The sequence below is a fragment of the Parasteatoda tepidariorum genome, chromosome X1 (genome assembly GCF_043381705.1).
Source record: "Parasteatoda tepidariorum isolate YZ-2023 chromosome X1, CAS_Ptep_4.0, whole genome shotgun sequence".
Lineage (NCBI taxonomy): Eukaryota > Metazoa > Arthropoda > Arachnida > Araneae > Theridiidae > Parasteatoda > Parasteatoda tepidariorum.
In genome coordinates, this window is record NC_092214.1 from 81,579,503 (window position 1) to 81,592,379 (window position 12,877).

The window sequence follows — 12,877 nt, forward strand, 5'->3', positions numbered from 1 at the left end:
TAAAAAACCGCTGCAATATATATTGTTGTTAATATTTTGTTGTTAATTTTACCGAAGTCTTTAGAAAAGCGTTTCTGTAAAAATCAGAGCTTTTAGGTAAATTTAACTATGTTCTGCTAGTTTTTACCATACTTCTTTCCTCAATGAAAGAAGAAATATTAATAGTGGTAATAATTGAATATTTATGAGCAAATTTCAATCTCATTTCTTGAAATACACAAAACATTTCTTTAGAAAATTGATTAGTGGTATTATAGCCGCAGTTGAATTCAATAACATTAATTTTTGTTTAAAAATTTTAAGGTAAAAGAATGAATAACTATCCACAGTTTTCAATATTCAGTTTTAAGCTGTTTGACATCTGTTAGTAATTCTTGCAATATCAATAAAAATTACAAATGCAAAATATAATTGCATTGACATAATTTTCTGAAAAATAATAGATGCCAGCTCAGTTTTGTTGTCGAAAAGCAAGTATAAATTCTTAAATTTCTAAATCTTTTATAGAACAATAGCTATTTGGTCTTCTAATTAGAATCTTTGCTGTTTCTGGTTTCCTTGTATAAATACAAGTGCGAAACTCGATTTCCTTGCTTCATGATGAACCAGCCAAATCAAATTAATGGCTAACGAATAGGCAGAGATTGTGATAAAGTCACTCAAATAGTCCTTATTGCATTATAGGAGGCTCACGTGCTTTCAGGGATTTGAAAGAAAAATAGCTTAACAGTTGGGTAACCATGGTACACAGCTTTAGATCTCCTATCTCATTTGTGATGTTTTGACATTTTACGAGATTGGTTGGGTTCAAGTTTTAATATCTTGATCTAGATTTCAATCGCCCGTCTCTGAATCAAGAAATCGATTTGAAAAGAAATAAAAATTATCTTACTCTAGAAAATATTTCAGATCTAAATAGATATGTAATCCAGGGATTTTAACTTCGCAAACTGTCTAAATTTATTAAAAGTTTCTATTTAAATTGTTATTTCCATGAATGGCAAATTATTATTAAAGCATTAAAGGAGATAGATATAGTAGTTACAAGATAATATTATATAAAATAATATGAAATAATATTATATAAAATATTGTGAAATAATATTATATTAAATAATATTATGTAGAATAATATGAAAAATATTTTTTAATATTTTTTTTTTGGTTATTAATCTAAGTAACTGGAAACTATTATTCAAATTATTAATTATTTTTAAAAAACCGCTGCAATACCAATTTTAATAATAACACATAATGGAAAAATAAATATACTGGTTATAACACCACTACAAAAATATGAATAATTGGACATCTAATGTGATGCTTATTAAAATTTACAAATATCTAAGGTTTAGTTTAATGCCACATTGCATAAATTTAAATAAAAATTTCATGAAAAAACTGTTAATAATATAATATTCTATAATTGTTCATGATATAATGCAATACTTTATTGTATGCGTCTCATTTTCGTTAGTTTATTACTTTATCACGTTACATAATTTTATTTTTCACTAAATTATGTAGATTAGAATCCCTTAATATGTTTCATATGACTAAAATCAGGTCAATTATAGTTGATTGCAATTAATTTATTAGTTGATTGCAATTAATGAAGCTTGAAATTTTAACTTTGAGATGTTAAGAAGTTTTTTTTATTAAAGTCAGATAACCTAAAATCTCGGTAATTTTTACCGAAGCGCTTTGCTAATAATTTAGGTAAAATTAGCAATAAAATATGATTTTATAATATGTGATAACAAATTCAGCAAACATTTTGGTAATTTTACGATGAAACCTTAGAGCATGTTATATAAACCATTTATTCAAAGCAATGACTTTTCAGTTTCGTATTTTTTACTAAATTTGATATAATAAGAATATAATTTTGAAAACAGAAACAGTAAAATATTTATAAGTTTTCTCTTCTTGTAGAAAAGTTCCTTTTCATGTAATTTCTACTTAAACCTTGTTTTACTGTAATTCAAACATCGCATTAAAATTCAAAAATTACTTCTGATATCAGGATCTGATATCTATGTCATCTGATATTAATCCATGTCATCTGATATCTATCTATGTAATTTTTTTATCAGACCTCCTTATTAACTCTCCGACATCACTCTAGATAGTGTAAAGAATGAAAAAAAAATTATTGAAGTTTTCAAGACATATTTTTCTTTCTTTAGAAATGCATATTTTGCGCAATCCTTAGCCAAACCTCTGAAACTAGTATAAAATATTTTATAAGCAATATTATATAAGTGATTTATATTGTTTTAATAATTAAAAAACACAAAAATTTTGATATTAAGCAAAAGTTATAATATCTTTTTGTTATCAAAAAATATGCAACCAGCACAAATGAGGCTTTTTGCGTCATGCAAAAAATTATTTGTCAGTTAATTCAGAATTAGTTAATTCACAATTATGCCTTTTACATTGTACTGATGAAATATATTTATTATCTGAAATTAAGTGAATGAAAAGAAAGTCAGAAAATTCAAAATCAGTTAATTCACAATCAATCAGTTAATCACAATTACGTCTTTTACATTGTACTGATGCAATATATTTATTATCTGAGAAGAAGGAGTCTGAAAAAACCTAACTTTCGTCAGAAAATGGGATTAAACGGATTATTAGTGGAAATTTTTTTTGCATGTTTTCAGGAATCTAATATCTTAGTAGTAAAAAATTTAAAAAAAAACTGCTGACGTTGAATATTTATTTTAAAAATATCATTTCTTCATCCTCTAATTATATATATTTTTCAAAACTTTTGATAGATGAACTATTTTGTAGAAACAGTTTTAGGGAAAATAAAACTTCACAATTGTTATTAGAAAAAAATGATTAATGACGACAGCTCTAATCGCTAGCTCAGCTTGAATAATGTGGTTTTTATACGAATTCCATTTATTTCAAGAAAGGCAAAAGTAATTAAAAATGTGTCGTTCTTTTTAAGGCGCTGTTAGAGTATTGGAAGATATGGGACTTAAATAAGAATTAAAGCATAAAACCATCTAAAATGTCAGAAGCATCGAATTTTACAAGGATTTTAAATTGATTACAATCGTAATAAAGTGTTCAAAACTACTTTTATTAGAAAAAAAATTATAGTAATTAGGCTTCGAAAAAGGAAATTGCTTTTCAAATATGAAAGAATTGAGTTTTCTTTGAAAAAATTATTTTATTCAGTAAGAAATATGTTTTGTTATTAATATAAAGAGTAATTGAATAAAATTATATTTAAATTCTATTTAATTTGAAGTCAGTGCGTTTTTAAAAAATAAAATGTTCTTTTATAATTTAGAGATAATTAACAAGTTTTTATAGAGTTTCATAAGTTAATTGTATAAACCTGCTTGTAAATAACCGTATATTTTAGCAATTAGGGCAGTAAAAATTTGTGATTTGAATTTAACAACCATAAGCAACGTAACATATTTCTTAAGAATTGTTTAAATTTTACATTACGTTATTAAGAGCAATCCCATTATATATATATAAAGGATATTTTAAAAAAATGACCGCGAACTACTCAAAACTATATATGTTATTCTGAAAGAGTAATTAGAGTGCCCCTTAAAATAATTTCTTTAAAATCCGTAAAGGATAATGAAAAATGTAGCATCTTTGACTTCTTATTGAGGAAAAAAAATTAGAAAAAATAAGAAATTAAAATTAACCTACTTGTTGGAATATGGGAGGTTTGAATGGAATTACATTTCGGAATGAATCGGAGATGTATTTCCTATTTTGCTGGTGTCTGTGTTTAAATCTGCATTTGTATTTTTTGCAGCTGATTTTATAGATTCATGTCCTCTCAATTCAAATTTTACATGACTCAAAAGTAGTCAATCAAATTCATTATTCAAATTAAATATAAAAATAAATTATATTTTGTTATAATTATAATATAAGCATATTTTGAAACCAATATTTAAAAATGATAATAATTTAAATTAGAAATATTTTAATACAATTTCTGACATACGTTATTTAAATTTCAAAATTATAATATGCAGTAGAATATAACATGTTAAACAAATTATTTTTAGGCATGATTTTTGTCAAAAATTAATAGCACTAAAAATTACTAACCTGAAAAGCTTAATCCATTAACACCGGAAAATTCATAGAACATGACAGAAATGACATTGACATAACAAAATATATGACATTAACAAAAATAACATTGACATAAATTATAAAGTTTTTTTTCTTTTCTTAAGTTTTAATGGACACACAAATTTAAGCTTCCGATTGATATGGAAGCCTATTTTTTATTTTCAAGTCTGATTCGAAACCAGGTCTGGTTTGTAGTGCCCAGGAAAAAAGACCTTCATTTAATTGTTAATATTTTTGTATTTCGCGATTAAATTTGCAATTAAAATTGTGAAAATGCTTATTTCTGGCTAGCTCCTAGAAATAATATTTTTACTCCTGTTATTTAACCTATTTTAATATTTTTTAAATGTTATCACGTTGAAAATATTTTTAAATTTTCCAACATTTTATTAAAAATTATAATAATAATAATTCTTTTTGCTTGAGTTATTTAGTTATTTTACAATTGAGTTCAAGACACACATTATTATGATACAAATACACTTTTGAAAAATGTACGTAACGCGTTGCGTGTGAAAGACACAAATTCATTCAGTCATTTTCCAAAACCCCTGTGACATAAAAAACTGACATACGACAGAAAATGATAGGAGAAGAAGTGAATATTATTTTGATATTTTTTAACACTTTTCATTTTGAGCTCTCTGTATCAAAAAGATCATTTCAACATTAACGTCACTTTTCTTACTCGTAAAAACCATTTTATTCCTCCAATCAAAATTTGAATATGTGAAGATATAATTTTATATAATATACGCAATCAAACTACAAAAATTAGAGAAAGAATTATTTTCTTATTAGGTAAATATTTATATTATTCATTAAAAGAATAGGCAAAAGTTATCATTATATTTGTATGCGAAATTTAAAGAAATGATGTATTGCAGCAGCTGTTTAACAAAAATTCTATAATATATATATATATATATATTTTATAGAATTTTTGTTAAACAGCTGCTGCAATACATCATTTCTTTAAATTTCACATACAAATATAATGATAAAATTTGCCTATTCTTTTTATGAATAATATAAATATTTACCTAATAAGAAAATAATTCTTTCTCTAATTTTTGTAGTTCGATTGCGTATATTATATAAAATTATATCTTCACATATTCAAATTTAATTTTATATAATATACGCAATATATAATATACGCATATATTTAAGTATTTTTATTTAGGTATTTTTATTTTGATATGAAAAATTGCTGAGTAGAGACAGTTAAAGAATACATAAATTGTCACAGACTAACCCTACAAAACACTTAAGAGACCCGATATATGTTTTTAAAACATTTAAGTCATGTTTACATTGAAATTTCTGCAAAGTTGATTTTATAGGTTAATTTTTTATAAATTGGTTAGTTATTATTGGGTAATTTTCTATAAATTGGTTTATTAATTGGTTATTTTACTATTAAAAATTTTTTTGAAAAATCTTTCTTATGGTTTATTTCAAAACTGTATTACCTAAAAAAAGGACAATAATGGACACAAAAACTGCAAACCTTTAAAAAAATTTACTTGCAATTTGATTTGAGTTGCAAACGTTTAATTGTTCCTTTTTAAATTTTAGCTGAAAGTTTTATTTATTTTGCTTTTTTAATTTAAAATGAGAGATGTTTGTTCTTTTTTAATATGTAACCAGTATCTAAATTATGCATAGAAGTTTTTTTAAACAGATTATAATTCTTTAAGTCATATTTACAAGACCTACTAAAAATTAGTTGAACTAATTATGCATGAATAATTTTTTTCTCAGCCACCATATTATAAAATTTTAACAAAAATATGTAATTTTCCGGTAGTGTTATCTCAACCATGTGGCATTACTTTTTTAAAGTCAAGTTACCAAGTCATTTTTAAACATTTATAGAATATTTTATTGAGATGATTTTTGATTCAAGTAAGTTTAATTAAAATCAATTTACTACCAGTAAAAAACAAATAGATAAAGATTCAATCATGGATAAATCCTTTTGTGTGTTGATTTTAAATATCATTAGAAGTTATTCCAGTATTCAAATTAATTTATATATAATTTAGATAATTCAATCATTAAACTCAACAAATGCTTAAAATTTGTAAAAAAAGTATAATGGTGTCATTATGACTATTGAACACTCTTAGAATTAGCAGTTTTATTTGCATCCTGTTTGTAAAGATCATAGTATGAAAGGAAAAAAAATAGTAATCTATCACTCATTTAAATACTTTATAGTTTCTAAAATATATTAGTAAATGGGATAATAAAATGGATTAAAATTTAAACAATTATCAAACAGCAATGTTTTTCATTGCATTATGAATATTCACTATGCCTAAATGCTGTGAAAAAAGGCTTTGAGATTAAAAAATTGCTACTTAGTGTAAACCAAAGGTCTTTTATTTTAATCATGACAATGCCTTTTTCTATTCATAAAAACTTAATCTAATATTTTAATATTTATCTTGTGCTGGTGTAAGTTTCACCGCTTAAATACTGCTCTTTAAAATCCTCAAAAATCAAACTTCAATAATTGAAATAAAATATTTTTGTACTTAAATAACGGAGATTTGTTTATAGTATTTAAATCAAAACATTTACTGTAGCCTAGTTTCTAAAAGAAACGTAAGAGCTTCAAATTTAATCAATTTAATAAACTTGGAAAAATTAATCTTAATAGTAGTATCTCACAACTGAGACGGTGCTGCAACCTTACTATGGTCAAGTTTTGAAGGATTTCCTGTAATCAAGTTAATATGGTTCACCCTATTAAGGTTACAAAAACGATAATAAGTTTCAATACACGCTAAAAGTGAAGGAAAGCTTGAATTAACCAAAGTTTCAACAAGATGCATATCTATTCAATATTACAGAGTTTTAACCTTGAACTGACGATCTCAATGGAAAATAAAAATAGTTGGATATAAAGAAAAACTGTATTTTTAAAATTCTTTAGTTTTTGAATCCATTACTGATTTTATTGTGGAAGTACGTTCTTCAAACTACAAAGTTAGAAAATAAAAATTTGTTTCTAAAAAAGATATATTCAATTTAGATTTTTTACGGTGTTAAAATACCTTACTCAAAAATCTTTCCTCTAAAATAACGGTGTCTTGAACCAAAATTCAGTGTAAATTGGCTGCAACCTTAATAATGTGCTCAAATTATTTCGTTCAATATAAACACATAGTATCGTATATTTATGTATGGAAATATAACAACAGCAATTGGCAACAGATTAATGTTTCAGTAAGTTTAAATAATGTAATGATTTTGCACTCTTTAAACTTCATAACACATTTTGTTATTACAAAATCAATGACTTGTTTAGAATGGTCTGCGGAAAATGTGAATAATTAATTGTATTTATGCTTCTAAAAATCTTAATTATAAGTTATATTCAATCTTTCAATTTTTCATTAATAAATCATGACATATTAATTAAAACAATTGTTTTTTGATTTGAAGAATTTATTATTTTTATAGAAACATAAAAATCTTTCATTTGCTAAAAATCAACATTTCGACCAAGTTTACACTTAGACATGATAATTAATAGAAAATCTGGAATAATGGATATAACATTATGCAGTTATCAATAAATAGCAAAATTAAAACCTATTAAACCTGCACGGAGAAAAAATTCTGACAAAATTACCGTACTGTAAGTTGATGGCATTTCTGTCACAAAAAAACCATAATTTTGATAATAATACCAAACTATACGGTATTCAAACCATTCCATTTGGCTCTTTTTCCCGTTCATATGATAACGGTTTACTGAAAATTCTGGTTCTTATTACTTCACATTCAATAAAAAATTAAAAAAACAGTTAAAGTAATTTAAACGAATAAATGATTTTTATGCCACGTTCTAAGGCATCATGATAAAATTACCTAAATTTGAGACATTTACCAAATTTTATCACATATGATAACACAATATTTTATTGCTAATTTTACCCAAATTATTACCAAACTTTTTGGTGCTCCCCCACAGCCAAAAATATGGTAAAGTTTATTATGATCTGGTAGTTTTGACGGCACATTTTCTTTCTCAGTGATAATTATTGATTAGTACTAGAAAAATCTCGAGAATAAAAACATGCTTTTAATGAAGCCATGACAACTTTACAATTCAGTGTTGCCAATTTTCCAAATTATATTAGAATGTTGTCAGCACGATCAATCATGGAAATCTAATGCAAATATATAATTTTATTGTAAATAAGTAATTTAAGTTAATTTTAACTTAATTTCATGCGTGTGTTCTATAATAAGGCAAGTCACGGAATATTTGAGCAAAAGTACCACTTACTGTTAAAGAAGAGTTTTCTTTATTAAGAAATGCATTAAAACTTATTAAACACTTGTATTTAACTCGATAAAACTCGATAAAAATAGAAACTTAATGTTTTTATTATCTACGTCTGTAATTCTCGTTAATATAAAACTTTATAATATTCTTCAATTTCCTCTAAGCAGCATTTCATACAGTTTGCTCATAAATCATCTACATAATTTATTAAAATATTTAGTTATCAGTTAAATATGAAATATGATTCCGTAAATAATTTGTTTTTATTAAATATATTTAAAAAAATAGACCAAGTTCAAAATATATTTACCTTTATATCATTTCATAGGTCTATAAAATCGATGTAAAATAAAATACTTCGTGTGGCGTTCTTAACTGAGTTAAATTGTTTCTAGAAGGATTCAGAGTAAAAGTTCCATCAATTCTTCTACACTAATCTTTTAAAAAATGCTTTTTTTAAATTTAAGCAAATATTGTTCAATTTTAACGACTTTCAGACGACATACATTTAAAAAGTCAATATCATTAATTATCTTAATATGACGTACAGTAACCAACTTCTATAAGAATTTTGCATGATGGTAAGCATATCAAAGATAGCAGCATTGTCTTTCGTAACATAAGTGCATGACATATGAAACAAGATTTTGCAGCAGGCTCTCAATCAAAGAGAGATGGGATTGCGAATGGATGTGGAAGAGCAAAGATATGGGGATGCTCTCGCACATCCTCACGTGATTGCAGCAGCGCCCCCTGCGTGGACAAGGCATGCTTTCGATTGCTCCAATCTTCTCCACTGCATTAAGTCATCAGTTGATCGAAGAAACCAAAACCAATAAATTAGTTGGGAAAATTAGTTTCATTGACTTTTTTATTATTTAGACTCTGTTTTATTTGGACGTCTTCACCAATTAAAATCCAGTGCTCAAAATTGGGACAGAAACATAAATATATTTAGAAAAGAAATTCACTTTGTAATAAATAATACATAGAGTTAAAATTTGTGATATGTTTAACTTTTTTGTATAATGTTAATGAGTGATGCAACTAATGAAAACTATTACTCGCCCTAATTTATTTGAAAATTATTCCCATAAAAATTAGATGAAACAAAAATAATTTAAGATGACGATAAAAAATAAAAATGCACAGTGCTAAAATTATTGAAGAAAATGAGACTTTCAAAATTTCTAATTATCCTTATTTTTTTTAATCTAATGACTAATTTTTTTAATCTAATGAAATTTGCAAATGTGTTAAAAATATTGCTTTACTTATATTTATTTTTCAGAATAAGTACGATAGAAATATGAAGAGAAAGTTTTGACAGATCTTATCGTTTCGTTTCAAAAAATTAGAAAAAACTCATTTGTTTTGCTATTGCTAAAGCCTTCGTCACGTTACTGTTTTCCACACTGAGAAAAAAAAGCGTGGTCAAAACTACCAGAAAATAGTGAAACTTATCGAGATTCTGGATTTATAGGAATACCAAAACGCATGGTAATTTTTACCGAAACGCTTTAGAAAAAATTGACAGTAAATTGTGGTTTTATAATATGAGTTAAAATTTGGCAAATGTTGTAAAATATGGTAATTTCATCATGATGCTTTAGAGCAGTGTTCCCCAACCCCCGGTCCGTGGATCAAATGGTACCGGGCCATCCATTTCATTGAAACTGAATTTAAATTCCCAGGTTCTTACCCCAAATTGAAAATATCTGTGTTCCATTAAAATTTTATTTATTAAAAAAAAAGGGGCCCTGAAGGTAGTGACGTAAATTTTTTAATGATTTAAAACGATTACCCCCAGATGGAACCGTCTCATTGCAAAGAAACAAGCTCAGGGTGTTCATTGAATTTTCGTTCTAGTAAGTTAAAATGTTAAATCACTTTATATTTATTTTTTGATGTAACTGCATTTTATTTCGAAGGCATGTTTAAATAAAATTAAATTAAAATTAATAAATTAAAATAATCTAAAATATAAACAATCAATTCCCCCCCCCCAATCGGGCCGCGGTAAAAATATCAAACGTTGACAGGTCCGCGGTGATAAAAAGGTTGGGGAACACTGCTTTAGAGCATGGCATAAACACAATTTATTCGGCTATATTTATTTTATATTTATGTATTTTTACGAATAGCTTAATTACAGTATATTTTGTTTTGATTACAAGAATTATGTTTTTTTTTCTTTAAACCAGAAATGTCTTTACCATACACAACGGTAATTTTTCCAGAATATTTTTCTCCATGCATGTATTTATTTAAAGTAAATTATCTATCAAAAAATGAACCGTGCTTCACGCTGAATACAAAAGAAAGTCAAGGAAAATCAGTCTTCAAAAGTCATTTATAAAACAGTTAGAACTATCAATCAGTTTAGTTCCTCCATAGAAATAAATAGAAAGAAATGAACAGAGAAATGTTGTCTACTTTGTTAAAGTTCTAGAAAGATTTCCTTCCAAAATTTCAAATTTTAATAAAAATAATTTTAGCTTCTCTCTAAATTCTTGTCAACATGAAACAGTCATTTGTTTCGTAAGAATATAATTCTTTGAAACACAATTATTCAAATAAATTCAACGACATCAATTGCGTTTTTATGCGGCACAAAGTTGAATTAACGGAATTCTTAAATGTAAAAATATAAAAAATTTTATGAACTAATTTTGGTGAAAGCATTAGTTATAAAAATAGATAATGCGTAGGAGTACTTCTTTCCTGTAACCGAAATGAAAACTTTTCCTTCATGTCTCTAAAAGAGCTCAAAATATGTAACAGAAATGTTTCTGATGGCTAATAAGCGAATTCTACTTTTCTCATATTAATCTAAGGAGAATATATGAACTTATTTGTAACATTCTGGAAGGATTTTTGTTGCCTTTGGTTTATTGAATTGGTTGAAGCTACACTGTTAAAAATTCTGAGCCACGTAGCACCAAAAATTGGTATTCATTTGCTGGCTACATAAAATGGAGCTCAATATTACCATATTTTGGTATTTTCACTATCTCCAAATATCAGGTGTTTAGAAGAAACAAAACACGGATCTTTATTCTTTTTTTTACTTTTATAAAAGCAGAAGAAAGTTTCACCATTATTAGGTATTTTTAAAGCACTCAAATGCAATCCAAGGTCACTGTTTACCATAACAAAACTATTTATAGGAAGTAGGTTATTTTGTAACATTCCTCTAACCATTTTATACTGCCAACCAAATTTAAAAATTCAGCATAAAAGAAATTAACACTTATTAATGCAAATAAAACAGTTAACTACCTAAATGAGTTAATACTTGAAACAACATGCGTTAGTCGTCCCAAAACACCGAGACAGAGTTGTAAAGAAAACATGGCATCGAAAACAAATATCGTTCAGTTTGCAGTCAAAGTCAAAGTTTTATGTCGTTTACCAAATTTTGGTGCAATCAGTTAGACCATGGAAGTATTTCTCGATCATACTTCACAATTTATGGTGTAACTAAAATAAAATGATCTTCTATTTAAGTAAACTTTGGGATAATGAGAAACTTTGCACCAAATACTGGTTAAAGATTTACCGAGTTTTTTTACAGTGTAGTCAGAGATGCCAACTGCTCCGGACACGCGAAAATAATTATAAAAACGGTAAATAATTACAATGCAAATTTTGCAAATATTTGACTATTTTTGCTTGCTTTTAAGAAGGTATAGCATAACTTAAGTACTATAAAGTGGTGAATGATATAAGCCTACGAATTATTTAGAAATAGTGGTGGATAAAAATCCACTAAATTGAATTTTTTAAACCAAGAATTACAATTGATAAACTACCACTTTAAAATACATATTTGCTGTCCGGAGCAAGTTTTCATCTCTGGTGTAGTTACCGAACTTTAAATTTTAGGGTTGCAAGTATTTTTAAACCTTTTCAAATCTTTAATAATAGTTTAACAATATTCTTCATTAACTTCTTTAGTTATAAATATTATGCAAAGTTTGTAAATATGGTTCATTTTTAAATAAAAGTTATAATATGTAAACAGGAATAAAAAAAAATAATGTCTGTATTGTTTTCAAATAACACTAATTGTTAATTTTAAAATAATGTTTGCGTTATCTGAGGTGTTTTATCACATGTTCACAACAATATCGCTCCGAAGGCATGTCTGAGAAGCGTTGCTCTAATACTAGTTAAGAGAACTAGATGTTCCTAATTGTGACTATAAATGTAAATGTAAATGTAAAATGCGTTAATAAGTTTGCTTATATCAAGTTTATATTTTTGAATTAAAAGCATTTTGGTTATTTGAATGCATTTTATTTTTTTAACTACGAAATTAATTTTTGGAGAGATAAATTTGAACCATTTGCCAAAATATAAGTCGGCTATTATTGGAGCACGTTTCAGCTTGATTTAGAACATCAAAAAGATTACTGGAAAAGTTCTGTG

General features: G+C 25.9%; 1 protein-coding gene and 1 long non-coding RNA gene across 2 annotated transcripts in view; one reads left to right on the forward strand and one right to left on the reverse strand.

The window, feature by feature from the left end:
• LOC107456058 (uncharacterized) overlaps window positions 1-9,335 on the reverse strand; it is a 78,135-nt gene extending 68,800 nt beyond the window's left edge. Inside the window, exon 1 of the mRNA XM_016073818.3 lies at window positions 8,754-9,335. The gene's annotated coding sequence lies outside the window, so the exon portion shown is untranslated. The remainder of the gene's footprint in view (window positions 1-8,753) is intronic.
• Window positions 1-12,877, forward strand: part of LOC139427025 (uncharacterized) — a 95,745-nt gene that overhangs the window by 33,922 nt on the left and 48,946 nt on the right. The window lies entirely within an intron of this gene.